This window comes from Ahaetulla prasina, chromosome 3, assembly GCF_028640845.1.
Source record: "Ahaetulla prasina isolate Xishuangbanna chromosome 3, ASM2864084v1, whole genome shotgun sequence".
In the NCBI taxonomy this organism is placed as follows: domain Eukaryota; kingdom Metazoa; phylum Chordata; class Lepidosauria; order Squamata; family Colubridae; genus Ahaetulla; species Ahaetulla prasina.
The window spans coordinates 109,040,145-109,055,971 of NC_080541.1; the positions used below are offsets into that span (position 1 = coordinate 109,040,145).

A 15,827-nucleotide genomic window follows, 5' to 3' on the forward strand; every position below is an offset into this window, starting at 1 on the left:
GTTTTAAGTATTTCCAGTCTTTTTGGAGGACCTGAGTGAAGTCTATAGCTCCTCCTTATATGGTACATAACAATCTTTGTTCTACTCTCTGCTCCATTCACTGAGTGTGAGCGCTTGGCAGCCATTCCTCATCATCTGACTGCTTCAACTGTTCTAATAATACCTGTGTTTGATCAAGTGATTCCAGGCTTGATGTCTCCTGAGGCTAATACTCCACAGGTTCAGCTGGAGCAGCTCATTCAGAGTCTGAGTCTGAGTCCTGAACTGTGATAGTCAGAAGCCAAGAAACTCTTGCCTTGGCCAGCAGTGCAGAACTTTTTGTTCTGTACCCATTGAGTAAACCAGAAAAAGTTGAGGAGGATTTTAATGTACATTTTTAAATATAGAAAAAAGCATTTAGTCCTAATAAACATCTGTTGTTAATAAAATAGAAATATGACATTCAGTTATCCATGAGTTGCTAATCGCATCAAATACTTAGAGACACAGTTCAAAAATAATCTATGGAACAAAAAAGCCAGATATCCTGCAATGCACACAAAGACAGAAGAAACAGGAAGGCACAATAGAATTGGTGTTCTATTAAGAGTACGCAAGCAAAATACAATTAAACTTAATATTAATAGACTAAGTGGAAGTAGAGATGCTATTTTTTCATGAATCTCCATGTCAGGTGTGCCTCCGTTCAAAACTCAAGGAAAAAAACCCAACTCCATGTTTGTAGAGAAAGGTACTTTTACTGAGTATGAATTGAATGCAATGAAAAGAAAGCAAGGTCTGAGGCAATAGATGCGAAAATTACATATTGAAAGCATCCCCAAATCTCTCCCCCCAAGGATCCAAGTTGAATGTCCAATCCACATCTCCCCAAGGTGGGATGCTTCTTCAGATGATCCCATCTATCTGGTATGCCAGAACAGTTGACCTTGACTGCTATCAGCACTCCCTGTGGCTGCTATGAAGACAGTGAAAATTTTTCTGCCTTTCACGAGACATCTCCACCATCTCACTTGCCCCCTCCCAAATACCTATTATACCTCCCACCTCCCATTACTATGGCAGCCGAAGCAAGCAAGCATCATAGAGGCTGATACTCCATTTATTTGAAGAACACGTTTTCAGTTATTTTGTATCAAATATATGATGCTGGGCAGGGGTGAAATCTAAAAAATTTCCCTACCGGTTCTGTGGGCGCGGCTTAATTGGTGGGCATGGCTTGGTGTCAGATGACTGGGTGGGCGTGGCCAATAACAATAAATAATAAAAATAATTAATGAAGTATACAAAACAATAAGAGGTACCAAAAACCAACTTTCACACTTTACACACACATAACACAATACAACACAACTGACTCACACACAATGTAAAACCAGCTGCACTTCACCCAAAATGGCCCCTGCAACAAGCAGGAACCTCACACTTTCACATTTTACACACACACAACACAACACAGCTGACTCACTTCACACAAAATGCCACATACAGCTTTGTGAGATTTTGTGTGTTTGTGTAGTTAGAGTGAAACACTACAGGAACACACCAAATCTCAGAAAGCTGCACAAATATTTTATTTTATTTTATTTTATTTTATTTTATTTGATTTGATTTGATTTGATTTGATTTGATTTGATTTGATTTGATTGTGGACTTCAAATCCCAGAGTTCCTCAGCCAGCAAAGCAGGAAGTGAAAGCAAGCTTTTTTTTTTCTTCAGTAGCTGAAGTAAGCATTGCATTGCCAGCCCGAAAGAGCAGTAATTATAGGTAAGTGAGGAGGGGACATTGGGTGGGTATGGGTGGGGGCTCTTGTAAGTGGCGGCTGTTAAAAAGTGAGTTTAAAAGCCTGCTAGGATCAGGAAACTCCTCTGGGATTGCCAGAGGAAAAAAAAGTTTTAAAGTTAGTTCCTCTGACGATCTCAGCTGAAGTTCCCTCATAGCAGCCCAGAACCTCTTAAAATAATTGTTTTAACATGTAGAAAACATGTTTTTTAAGGTTCTGGTGATGAGGAACTCAGCTGGGATGGCCAGAGGAGCCTTTTAAAGCCCCCCCCTTTCCTTTTTTTCCCCTTCGGCTGAAAAGGTTTTTTTTAAAAAAAACTTTTAAAGTGTTCTGATGATCTCTGCTCAGCCCCGCGATCATCAGAGGGTTGTGTTTTTTTTACTTTTAAAGGTATGTTTTCGGCTGAAGAAAAACTTTTAAAAGTAAAAAAAAAAACCTCTGCTGATGGTGTGGCTCAGCAGAGGCAGGGGGGTGGGGCCAGGGATTTTTGCTACCAGTCCTCTGAACCAGCAGCTGCCATCGCTACCTAATCGGGAGAGCCAGTGCGAACCAGGAGCATTTCACCCCTGATGCTGGGCCTGCTGCACCTACTGCTGCTGGCCTCGCGGGGGCTCTTTGCCCTCCTGGCTGTGCTATTCTCGGTCACCCTGCTGGGCTGCTCCTGGCTAGAGCTCTTCCTGCCACCAGCCTGCCAAAACCGCTTTGCCAGTAGTGGTTGGTTGAGCCATGCCAACTCGCCCACTGTCACCTTCTGGCTCCGCCCCTTCCCTGCCCTCTGTGGCTTTGGTGGGCAGGAGCTTTGTGGTGGCCCTGCAGTGGAAGAGAAGGGAGGGGGAGATGCAGGGTTTTTAAGTAGACAAAGTGCCATGTCTGCTTAGAGTCATGACTCTGCAAAGAACTTGGAATCACAGGCTTGTAGGCACGTACAACTTTCAACCTTTCCAAGCTAGACCATCCTTTAAGGTCTGTGCCTCCTAGTTGTCATTGTACCACAGGTCGGCTGGCAGTTTGTCTCTTAGGTTTGGGTCACTCCACCTTCACTTTTAGCCCCCTGTCTTCTACTTTGTCCATGGGTCATGGCTTATGAGGTAGGTTAGGAGAGGGGAATCATGGTGTGAACCACTTCCTCATGTTTGTTATCATACTGTGGCTTGAGTGATAGAGCATCTGCCAGGAGGTTTTTTCCTCCAGGGGTGTTCTTTAGCTCAAAGTTAAACTGTTTCAAGTACTGTGCCCAGCAAACCTGCTTTGGAGGAAGTCTTTGTGGAGTCTTGAGCACCTCTAGGTTCTTATGGTCAGTTCACACTTCAAACAAAATGTGACTGGCCTCAAGAAAGTGTCTTCAGTTCAATAGGGACCAACGAACCATGTAGGCTTCCTTCTCCCACACGGCCTATCTCCTCTTGGTCTCTGTCAATTTTTTGGAGGTGTATGCGCAGGATCGCAAGTTCCCATCAGTGTTCTTCTGGAGGAGAACTGCTGCAATGGCCACGTCACTGGTGTCAGCTTGGACAACAATGGGCTGTTCTGGATCAGGGTGCCTGAGGACTGGCTCCTTAGCAAACAGGGCCTTCAGCGTTTCAAAAGCCTATTAGCATTCTAAAATCCAGTTTAGGGGTTGGCTTGGATTTGGTTGCTGTGGGCCCCCTCCAGTTTTCAATAGCTCGGTGATGGGCAGAGCAATTTCAGCAAAGGAGGGAATGAATTGCATGTAGAAGTTGGCAAACCCCAAGAAGCTCTGAAGCTGCTTTTGACTGCGAGGGGGTTGGCAGTATAAGACCACTTTAACTCTACCCCCTCATTTGACACTCGGTAGCCCAGGTAGCCCAGGCTTGTCTTGTGGAATTCACATTTTGACAGCTTCTCATATAGCTTAGCCGCGAGGAGTGTTTTCAGAAATTGGCGCACCAGTTTAACGTGCTTTTCTAGGGTTTCAGTGAAAATGAGAATACACGAGGACTCCTGTATACAGGTGCTCATGTAGCACCTCGTTTATTAGTTACATGAAGACTGCAGGGGCTCCTTGTAATCCAAAAGACATCCTAAAGGACAGTTAAAGGCAGTTTTCCACTCATTGCCCCTCTTTATCCGCACTTGGCAGTATGCCTCCAGCAGGTCCAGTTTGGTAAAATCTTCCCTTTTGCTAAGTGGGTTATCATGTCCTTCATGAGAGACAGTGGGTAGATGTTTTCTTCGCATACTGCATTAATATCCCTAAAATCAATGCATAATCTCATTGACCCATCTTTTTTTTCTTTGAAGAGTACTGGAGCGGCTACTCTGGACTTAATTGGTTGCATGAATCCATGGGCAAGTTAGTGTCAATGTAACCCCTTGATTCTGTCATCTCTCTTGGGGTCATGGAGTACATAGAATAGAATAGAATTTTTTATTGGCCAAGTGTGATTGGACACACAAGGAATTTGTCTTGGTGCATAGGCTCTCTTTGGCTTTGGCAGTTTGGCCCCTGTCACAAATTCTTTGGCACAGTCTGTAGGGCAGTGAGGCATTAGGGCATTGATTCCTCTTCACTAAACATTTCAGCCAAATCATGGTACTCTCTGGGAATCTGGGAGCTTCCCGGCCATGGCTCTGAGGTAGCGGTTGCTTTTTCACCCTTTAGCTGACTAATTGATCCTCCCCCCGCAGGGCTGTAGGGGAAGAGGACCTAGTCCCAGTTTTATTTTCTGGTAGCCGTCTTCCCACAAAATGGTAAGACCCCATTTGTCCAGCCATACCAGCCCCAGGATGACCATTTCAGTCACTTTTGGTACCACCACGAATGGGATGAGCTCTCAGTGGTGACCCATTTCTAACCGCATGGGCTCAGTGACAAGGGTGGCTGGGACTCCCTTGATTAATGACCCATTGACTTGCTCATGTCAGGTTGGTTAAAGGTCTAGTCCAGATACCTAGCTTCTGACAGAGGGGGAGGCTGATCAGGCACTGGTGCATCCCATGTCTATGACAGACTCTACTTTGCCCTGGGCTCCCGTCTTAGGCACCACTAATCTTTCTCTGTGGGTCTCTGCAGTGGCTTTTGGAGCTTGACTGATGCAGGAATCTTTGCTTGAGGGACAAGGGTCGGTGCCAGGCATTCTGATGCTCAATGGCCCTGCTGACCACACTGAAAGCATTTGATTGATGTCATTGGGGTCCCCCTGGGCTGCTCTTCCACTTGGCGGGAAATGGATCGCTGGCCAAACTGTCTCTTGGGCTTTTTCTCTGGTGTCTCTTTAGGGTGCCAGTGGAGCTCGATATCCATGGCCACTGCCATCTGGTATTGGTCATAGATGCACTCCAGGATGCCCCGGCAGATGCAGGCATTGCATAGCTCCCTGCCCAGGCCCTTCTTAAAGAAGTGCACAAGGAGGCGTTCAGGCCAGTACTGCAGTTTTCCAGCAAGTCTCTGATATTCTCCAATGTACTCTTTGGCCGGGTGGTCCCTCTGCTTGATCGCCTCAATTTCAGCCTCTGCTTCCTGGCTGTAGGCCGTATCCTTGAACCTTTTCCTCAGTTTCTGCAGGAATTCATCAATGTTCCCTAGCTCAGGGTGGCTTCAGCATGCAATTGGGTCTCCCACTCTGCAGCTTCTCCCTCCAGGTTCTTGGTGATGACAGTGATTATTTCCTGGTTGTTAGGGTAGTTGTCCCCATAGTGATCGATGTGAGCCCACACCCAGTTCAGGTAGAAGGCCAGCTTATCTAGGCTTCCATCAAAAGCAGCACTGAAGTGTGACCGGGTGGTAGGCTGGGCTGGAGGAGGAGAAGGAGGCAGTGACACTGGAGCCAGGACAGGCATCCACTGGGCTTGGACCCATTCCTGCCCTGGGTAGTAAGCCCAAGCAGGTGGCACCTGCTATGCTGGCTGCAGCTGAGTGTCAGCATTCCAGAAAGTCCCCAACTCCAAGTAAAAACTCCAAGGCAGGCATTTCACAAGGATCCATTTTACTAGAGTAGGTATATTGGCACATCTGGGAAAACCCGAATCGGAGGGTTCAGGGTTTTCCCTCAGTAAATCAAAACCCCAAATCCAGCCCCTTCACCCACCAGTCTGTCACATGGTCCAATCATCATCCGTCCCAACTTGAGCCATCCCTGCAATCACTCCTCCTCTAGATGCATAAACACCATGACCTGGACCGAAGGGAAGAATGCTATTATGTCTAACTGCATTCACTCTCCTAAATCCCCCCTCCTACTTTCCCAGGCACATGGAGTTGGCAGCGTGGAAGCTTCTGGTGCTAATATGGTTTCCAAAGCTGACAGGTGTCCCCCTGATGGAAAAACCACGCTCTGGAAAATAAAATGAACAAAACACAAAAGAAGAGGGTTAACACATTGTTCATAAAACCTCCTCTCCCCCATCCCTGAGGACCCTTTGGTTTGTCAGGGAATTTATCGTGAAATTGTTTCGCTAGAATATCAGCCTTTAGATCCCAACTTTTGACCCATGTAGCTTCTGACAAAGGGTACCCTTTCCAGTGTACTAAATATTGTAACCGACCTCATTGCAACCTAGAGTCAAGAATCTTCTTGACTTCGTAATGGGTTTCACCTTGTATTATCAAAGGAGGGGGGGAACAACTGGTAAAGGTCTTAAGGTAGAGCCCACTGCTGGTTTTAAAAGGCTGCTGTGAAATACGCGATTGATTTTTCCCAGGATTCAAGGGAGGTTAAGATGGACTGTTACCGGGTTAATCACCTTCACTATAGGGAAGGGACTGATGAATTTCGATTCAAATTTCTTGCTAGGTAGCCTCAATCTTAGGTACTTAGTTGATAAATACACTTTATCTCCTATTTGAAAAGACAGCTGGAGAGACCTGTGTTTGTCTGCCTGGGTTTTATATTTCTCAGCTGCTTCTGCTAGGACCTTCTTAGTATCCTCCCAACCCTTTTTCAAGGAGGTCACCCATTCTGTTAGGGACATGGAAGTGGGTGGTTCTCTAGGCAATTCAGGCATAGGTGCAAAATCCATGCCAGTAGTTATTTGAAAAGGAATCGATCCTGTACTACTGTGTACTGCATTATTGTAAGCCACTTCTGTGAATAGCAATAACTCCGCCCAGTTTTCTTGTTGATAATTTACATAACATCTAATGTATTATTCCGCCATGGCATTTGTATTTTCAGTGGATCCGTTAATCGAAGGATGGAATGCTGAGCTAAGCCCCTGTGATGACCCAATGGACTTTAGGAACTCCTTCCAGAACGTAGCAGTAAATTGGACCCCTCGATCTGATATTATTCTCTGAGGGACCCCATGTAGCTTGTAGATGTACTTCATGAAACGTTTCGCCAGTTTTTGGGCTGAGGGTTACAGGCAGTGAAGTGTGCTTGTTTGGAGAACAAATCAATGACAGTCCAAATCACCATGTTTCCTCCACTTTCTGACAGTTCAGCAATAAAGTCCATTGCAATCTCCTCCCATGCTTGTGTAGGTTCTGCCATTTGCTGGAGAAGACCAGGGGGTTTCCCTGGTTGGGATTTCATGGTGGCACAGGTAGCACTGCTTCTAACATTCTCCTCTACGTCGGTTTTCATCTTTCGTTACCAGAACTGCCTTCTAACCAAATGGAGGGTTTTTAAGAACCCTAAGTGGCCCCCTAGTCGGGAGTCATGGCTATGTCTCATGGAGTGGGGCACATAAATTTTACTCCCTTTCCAAACCAGTCCCTCATGCAACATTAAGTCCAGTTGGTTTTCTTCAAACTAGGTATTGTCTGATAGCGCAGCTTTTAACTCTGCCGTCAACTTGTCTTCAGGGAGGTTGGAATGGAGTCTGGTTTGTGCCCTAGTGCGTGCTTGGGCAGCTGGCTGAGCTTTCAAGATCATGGCATGTACTACCTCTTCTCATCGGCTGTCAAATTGGGGCTTCCTGGACAATGCATTGGCCAGTAGGTTTCTCCCCCCGGGATGTATTTTAGCTTGAAGTTAAAGCTTTTAAAATACTGAGCCCAGCAAACTTCTTTAGGGGAAAGTTTCTAAGGGGTCTTTAGTGCCTCGAGGTTTTTATGATCAGTCCATACCTCAACAGGCTTCTTAACCCCCTCTAGGAAATGTCTCCAGGATAGGAGAGCCCATTGCACCAGAAAAGCTTCCTTCTCCCAAACCACCCACCTGCATTCCATGTCCGTTAGCTTTTTGGACACATACACACAAGGTATTAGTTAGTTTTGAGTGTTCCTCTGCAGTAGGACAGCTACAACTGCTATGTCACTGGCATCGGCTTGGATTATGAAGGGCTTGTCTGGGTCAGGGTATTGGAGGATCGGTTCTGCCGCAAACTGCCATTTTAATTGTTCAAAGGATTTATGACAGTCCATTGTCCAAGCTAGGGGTTGGCTAGGCTTTGGTTTGGTTGGAAATGGACTGGTTTTTAGTAATTCCATCAAAGGGAGTGCAACCTTGGCAAAGGAAGGGATGAATTGTCTGCAAAAATTTGCAAACTCCAGGAAGCTTTGAAGTTGCTTACGTGTTCGTGTGGGTTGCCAGTCTAGCACTGCCTTCACCTTTCCTGGGTCCATTTCGATTCCTTGATTAGACACATGGTAACCCAGGTAATCTAAGTTCCATTGTGAAACTCGCATTTTGATAGCTTCGTATAAAGTTTGGCTGCTAGAAGTTTTTTGAGTACCTGTCTGACTAGTTTGATGTGTTCTTCCATGTTCTTACTGAGTATAAGAATGTTGTTCAGGTAAACAAGGACTCCCTAATACAGGTGCTCATGTTGCACCTCATTGATCAGTTGCATGAACATTGCAGCCCAAAAGGCATGACTTGGAATTGGAAATTGCCCAGAAGGCAGTTAAATGCCATTTTCCATTCATCCCCTTGGTAATAGGCTTCCCTTAGGTAATAGGCTTCCCTTAGATCTAGCTTGGTGAAGATTTTGCCTTTTGATAAGTGGTTCAGCAAGTCTTTCATTTAGGGTAGCGGGTAGGTGTTTTGTATGCAAACAGCATTGATGTTTCAAAAGTCAACAAATAATCTCAGCCCCCTCTTCTTCTCTTTAAACAAGATGGGGGCTGCCACTTTTGGTTTTGCAGTCTCGATGAATCCTCTGACTAAGTTGGTATCAATGTACTTCCTCAACTCGGTCATTTCTGCAGGTGTCATGGAGTACATTCTGGGTTTTGGTAACTTGGCCTCAGGTTCTAATTCAGTGGAACAGTTAGTGGCTTGATGGGGGAGGATATTATATTCCTCCTCACTAAATGCCTCAGCCTGGTCTTTATATTCCTTGGGAATTTGGGGCTCGCCTGGGGGTGGGCCGTCTGAAGCGGCTGTTGCGGCTTCTGGCATTTGGCTTCTATAGTTTGGCAGTCTCTTGGAAGGAGAGACAGGGGACAGTGGCCCGACTCCAATTATTATTTTCCGGTATCTGTCTTCCCATTTAATGGTGGGGGCCCATTTGTCAAGCCAAGCAAGGCCCTAAATGACAGATTCTGACATCTTTGGTCAGAATCTACTATAAATCGTATAAATTCATGATGTCTCCCAAATTCCAATCTAACCAGTCCAGTAATTTGGGTGGCTGGGACTCCACCAATTAATGTCCCATCCACGTGTTCAAACTTAATTGAGTGCTTTAAGGCTTTTTTTATCCCTAATTGTTCAACAATTGGAAGTCCAATTAAACATCTGGTACAGCCTGTATCAATTATTGCTGGTACTTCACCTTGCTCCCCGTTCTCTGGCACCACCAGTTTCACTTTAATTGAAAAAGAGGGAATGGTTGAACTCTCCATTGGGTCGTCTTTCATGCTAGTCTTGTCTGGAGGGGCTTCTTTGGCCGGAGGGTCCTCACTCTCTTTGATGGGGAGGGGAACCTCTATGGCTTGCCTGGCAAATCAGCTGGTATCTGGGGGTTTTCTTGGAGCCCTTCTGCCATGGGTGGTCACGGCTAGACATTGTTGTGGAACTGGGGCAGCGGCCAGGCACTCAGAAGCTCGATGACCCATTTGTCCACAACGATAGCATATAATCACCCCTGCAGGTTGAGTGGGAGGGACTTCAGCAAGTGGATGTCTAGGCAGAGTTCTCCAAGGTGGCTTCTCTGCTGGGGCTTTGTGGAGGGGGTGAATTTCTCTATCCAGAGCTATGGACATGGCATACCAGTCCTGCAGTCGCTCTGGCACCCCTCGGATGCCACAAGCTTTCTGACTTCTTGATCAATGGCTTCTTTAAAATAGTGTAGGAGTATGCAGTCTGGCCAATGGGCAAGGTTCCCTGTGAGCCATATAAAATCCCATACAAAGTCTTTTATGGGTTGATTACCTTGCTTCATCTCTTTTATGGTGGCTTCATTCTCACTGATCCAGTCAGGGTAATCAAATCAGGCCCAAAGCAGCTCAACAAATCTTTCAGCATCATTTAGTTCAGCCGCTCCCTCGTTGTGCAGCTGGGCTATCCAGTCTGAAGCATCTCCTTCATTCATCCCCTCTGAGATTGCAGATACTAATTTGTGATCAGTTTTGTATTATTCCCCATACTGATCTATATGGGCCCAGATTCGGCTGAGGAAGTAAGCCAATTTGGAAGGCTTACCATCGAAGGTGGCCCTAAAACGGGATGAAGGTGGTCTTGCAGGTGGATTGGGTCCGGCAATGGGTGGCTGGGCTGGAAGCTTCTGGTGTGCCCCAGTGGCTGGTGGGGCGAGTGTGGGTTGCTGGGCTGGACCCTGTGGCAGAGCTGCTGCTGGTGGCTGGATTGCAGCTGCAGGAGGGACAAGGGCTGGTCCTGCACTGCTTGCTGAACTGCAACAAGCCCAACAAGGGGTTGGAGCTCCAGCCAGCTGCTGGATTATCCCCCACTGATGTGCCGGGATCCTTGGGGCAAATTGGGCCCATGGGGAATCCCTGGAAAATTGGAAAAGAAGGTGCTGGTGACCATTGGCACTGGACCCACCCCTGGCCGGGATACAATCTTCATCCTGGGGTGATACATTCTGCAGGGGGTAGCACAAAAGCAGGCTGGTGAGGGGGGGCAGCAGGGGGGGATGGGGATCCCCATGCCAGCTGTGTCTGCTGTCTCCCAAATGCTGCTTTGCCTGGCAGAGCCACTCCTCCTGTCATCCCTGGCTGGGTAGAAAGGTGCCTGCTGGCCGCTAATTCCTCTACTAGGTCCTGGATCAGAAAAACTGAAAGTTCCATTTCACTTGAGGAGGTTGTGTGGGGGAGCATAACTTCCCATTTCTATCCATTCAGACCGCTCAGGGAGCCCGGTTAACAATTGGCTTCGAGATGGAGACAACAGATTCCAGTCTCAGGAATCCCCAAAGTTGTCACATCCCTCAATTCTGGCTCGTGGGGTGACTTCATTGGGCTGGACGTGGCACAAAATTCAGGTAGTCTCTCCTCCTGTCCTCTTTCTGATGTCAGATCAGGCTGGCAGCTTTTCCAGGAATCCAATTCCTTGGGCCGAGCACCTAGCCTTTGTGTTTTCTCTGCAGCTTCAATGGCTTGCATCACTTCTTCAGAAGGAGAATTACCAGGTTTGATAAGTCCTCGGATATCAGTCCCCATGATTGCTCCCTCCATGATTTCCTTTTTCTCCTCCATCTTCACTGAGTCTTCACACCACCCGATGTTCAGGTTGATGCTGGGGCTCAGCACCCTGGACAGCCCCCTTTCAGCGTGCCGTTATTCAATTTAGTGATTCGGGTTAATGTCGGCATTCCAGAAAGTCCCCAACTCCAAGTAAAAACTCCAAGGCAGGCATTTCTCAAAATTCCATTTTATTAGAGTAGGTATACTGACACATCTGGGAAAACCCAAATCTAAGGGTTATGGGTTTTTCCTCAGTAAATCAAAACCCCAAATCCAGCCCCTTCACCCATCAGTCTGCCACATGGTCCAATCATCATCCATCCCAACTTGAGCCATCCCTGCAATCACTCCTTCTCTAGATGCATAAACACTATGACCTGGACTGAAGGGGAGAATGCTATTATGTCTAACTGCATTCACTCTCCTAAATCCCTCCTCCTACTTTCCCAGGCACATGGAGTTGGCAGCATAGAAGCTTCTGGTGCTAATATGGCTTCAAAAGTTGACACTGAGGTTATTTTAGTGGGCTAGATGGTCTCAGACATCTAAGTGGGCTCCACTGCAGTCCAGGGCTCAACTGAGCCAAAGGTGATGGCCATGGGCTGGCCACATGGGTTGTAATGGTGGTTGACTAGTACCAACTGGGGTGATTCAGTCATGGGTGAGACTGTGCTGATGGGAGCAGTGGAGGATTCACAACCCAAGTAGATCGGCCCCTCGAGGAGGGGAACATCAAATGATGCCACCGAGGCTCAGCTGGCCTAGTGTCTCCAGCAGTGATCCCAGGATTTGGCGGCAGGCCGTGGCATGATATCTACAATCCACAAATCCATTGAGGTCCAGAGGGCCCATTGACCTCCACTCAAGGATTGTCATTCTTGCCTCCCTCATCAAGGTGATTGGGCGTTCTTCCACTGGCACCTGGAATGTAGCCTGGCAGCCAATCCACCCACTGAACAACCGAGGGGGTCAGCAGGCTTTCAAGGGCTCCTCTGAAGCTCCGCAGGTGCCCATGGCATCTCCTTTTTCATCTTCCCTGAGTCTTCCTGCTGCCTGGGTAGACCAGGTAAGCAGCTGGGGCTCAGGACCCCAGATAGCAGCTCCACTTGGAGCTTGGAATTTAGCAGAATTGGTTTAATGTCAGGGTTCCAAGTAATAGACCCACAGCAAGCAAAACTCCAAGGCAGGTGGATTCCTCAAAGAATAGCTTTATTGGATATATCATATTGGCACAGATCTAGTCAAAACTGACTCTGAAGGTTCCCATGGTTTTCACCTAATTAAAAATAAAAGTTTGTTACTTTCTCAAAACAATCAACCAATAACACCACTGTCTGGTTGCCTGGTGACATCACTTCCCCTTCCTCTGACCAGGTGTGAAAATGTTCTTGGTTCCCAAGAGTAAGTATTTTGTTTTGGCTACAAATCCCCCCTCTCTATCCCTCAGCTCCAGTGTGGCAACACTGAAACTTCCAGAATGGCTTTGGTTAGGTCAGCTTCAGGGTTAGGGTTAGTTGACAGCAGGCTCAACAGCCAGGCAGAAGCATGAGGGGGATCAGGTGATCCCGATGCTCCGCATGGCCTTCTGCCTCATTGTATAGTAGCAGCAGCCTGAGCAAGACCCGAGCTCCAGGCCTGGCAGAGCCCAAACTGTGGTTTCTGCTTGCTCCAGAGCAACAATGTGAGCTGCAGGAGAGAGGGGCCTTTGGATGTGAGGTTGCCTGGCACCAGAAACACCTCCATGCACCCAGAGAGATGGAACAAGAGGCAGTTCCCAGTCCTTACTGGCTCAACTGATCCATGGCACCGCAATTAAGGGGGTGAGTCGGGTCCATGCCAAGCTCGGGGTGTCACTTTACCCACATTGCCGATCCTGACACTATGCCGAGTTGCACTGCACATCCCACCCTACACACAGACTTGGTCACTAGAGTCATGCTGTTGGAGCAGGAAGGGGACGAGCCTCCACGAGGTGACCAGGGAAGGGAAGGACCCACCATGCTAAGCACTGCCTCAGAGATTGCTGTTGGGCGGGTGGTTGTTGGCTGTTCCTGGCCCAGAGGACGGGGCCAGGGGGGAATAACTTTTCTCTAGCTTTATTGCCCCTTTCTCTGATAGTGGGAGGGTACAACTTTGGCTCAGGCCTTCAATTTATGTAGGCTTCTGGGTATACCCAGAAGTGAGATAGAACACCTTCCCTTTAGTTATTTTTTTTTTTGGCAGTATTTTATTTTCTGCCCTTGGGTTTAACCTGTTTGGGCAATTTATACATCTGTCATGCCTGCCCACTCTGTCCTACCATCTCTCTGCTTGCCTGCAGTTGCTGCCAGACACACGCTGCTTCCTGTACTGGCCACATCAACCCCCTTTCACCTGGGCTTATTTTTGGTATAGGGCTTATATTAGGTGTACCCTTAAAAATCAGGCTAGGGCTTATTTTCAGGATAGGTCTTATTTTTGGAAAAATACGGTTTGTGCTTCCACCTTAACACAAACTAGCATATGAAGTCCCAAAGGTCTACTTAAACAATAGCTTATTCCCCTATGATTCCCATCCAAAATACTTTGGAGCAGGGGTCCTATTCAGCAGGTTCTGACAGGCCCCAGAGTGGGGTGGGAATGGAGATTTTTCAATATCCTTCCCCCAGGAGTAAGGAGGGAATGTGGATTTTGCAGTATTCTTCCCCTGGAGTGGGGTGGGAATGGAGATTTTGCAGTATCCTTCCCCTGCCATGCCCACCAAGCCAAGCCCACCAAGCCATGCCCACAGAACTGGTAATAAAAAAAATTGAATTCCACCACTGCCTTGGAGTAACATTGGACCAGACAGCTAGAGAATGTGACAAAATCAAAACTAGAAACAACATACTCCAGAAATTATGTGGAACCAAATCTGAAGGTACAGCTTCTACCCTCAGGACATCAGCCCTAGGGTTGGTCAGCAGAATACTGTGCCCTTGTATGGCTTTACAGCTGCCATACTAGTAAGTTAGATACCAGGCTCAACAACATGAGGATTATAAATGGATGTATTTAAATCACTCCAACTTGGTGGATTCCTGTTCTGAGCCATATAGCATTGTGTCAGGGCAATGATTTAAGAGCTGACCAACTGCTACAATGATGTAATTCTAGGAATGAGTCAGCAAGGTTTTTGGGCTGATATCACTTTAAGAGCTTGTAATAAGAAGAGGCCCTGTTGGAGCATCTCTCTCTCTCCCTGTGTGTGCGTCTGTGCTGTAATTGCTGATTACTGTTTGTTTGAGGTCTGACTAAAGTGTATGTATATATTCTTTGTTGATAAAACCACTATTTAAATACAACACTCTAACTATAACTATAGTTATATAACTATAACTCATAGACACCGACCTCTCATCTCTTGATTGGCAAATTCTATTCTCTGGCTGTAACACTGCCGAAGACCATTATAACATTTTCTGCTCAAACTATATGTACCACTAATCACCACCAAAACCAGGAAAAACAAACTACCTATATCAATAAGAAAGCTCCAATCCCCCCCAAAAAAACACCCTCTGGCGAAAAAACAAAACTGGCTATGTAGATAACTTTAAAAGCTGCTACAAAAATATATGCCACCAAATAAAGACTGAATGCACCAATTACCACATCAAACAAGAAGAAAACCTTCTGTGCACAAAATCCAAACCTCCTATAATTTTGTAAAGAACAAACTTAAAGACTCAAGATCCACCCCACCCCTAAAAGGATCTAATGGTAAAGAATGCAATGATGAAGCAGTTAAAGCAAACCTCTTTAACACATTCTTTGGCTCAGTCTTTGTAAACAGCAATGGCTCATGCCCAACATCTCCTAGTCGTACCACTGATAACTACAATGATCTAACACAAATAGATTTCACAGAAGATAGCATTGAAAAGGCACTACGCAGACTAAAACTCTCTATTTATCAGACCTGATGGACTATATGCATACTTCTTAAAAAAGCTTTCCACTGCTATAGCAGAACCCCTAAGCATAATCTTTGAAAAATCTTTCAGGACCAGCTCCCTACCCAACCTATGGTCACTAGCCACGGTCATTCCTATCTTCAAAAAGGGAAACCCTTGCCTAATTGAAAATTACAGAACCCAGCTACTGTCCTAAGTCATAATTTGTTTGTCCATAGTTTGTTGAATGCTTCCCATTTCCTTGGTTCATGTTCCAAAGCCAATCAACTCACATTATAATTTAGTGTGAAGTATGATCCCAACATCTAGCTTATTAGTATTCTCCTCCTTGCTGCAAACAGAGCTATATAAAAATTGGGAAGAAAACTAGGACAGCCTTTAGCTGGCAGGATTAAAATTTGCCAACTTCTCTACTCATCAGTATACAAAGAATGTAATTGATGATGCATGTTTTGACCTATAAAACTCCTGTTAACTATTAAAGTTGGAGACACCAAGTGACAATTATTTTCTGTGTGCCAGAAAAGCCATGTAGGAGGGTTTTGAATGGTTGATCTA

At 46.3% G+C, this 15,827-nt stretch overlaps 1 protein-coding gene across 1 annotated transcript in view; it reads right to left on the reverse strand.

The window, feature by feature from the left end:
- Positions 1–6,055: 6,055 nt before the first annotated feature.
- The window catches only part of HBEGF (heparin binding EGF like growth factor), a 56,572-nt gene continuing 46,800 nt past the window's right edge, over positions 6,056–15,827 (reverse strand). Inside the window, exon 6 of the mRNA XM_058176028.1 lies at positions 6,056–6,076. The gene's annotated coding sequence lies outside the window, so the exon portion shown is untranslated. The remainder of the gene's footprint in view (positions 6,077–15,827) is intronic.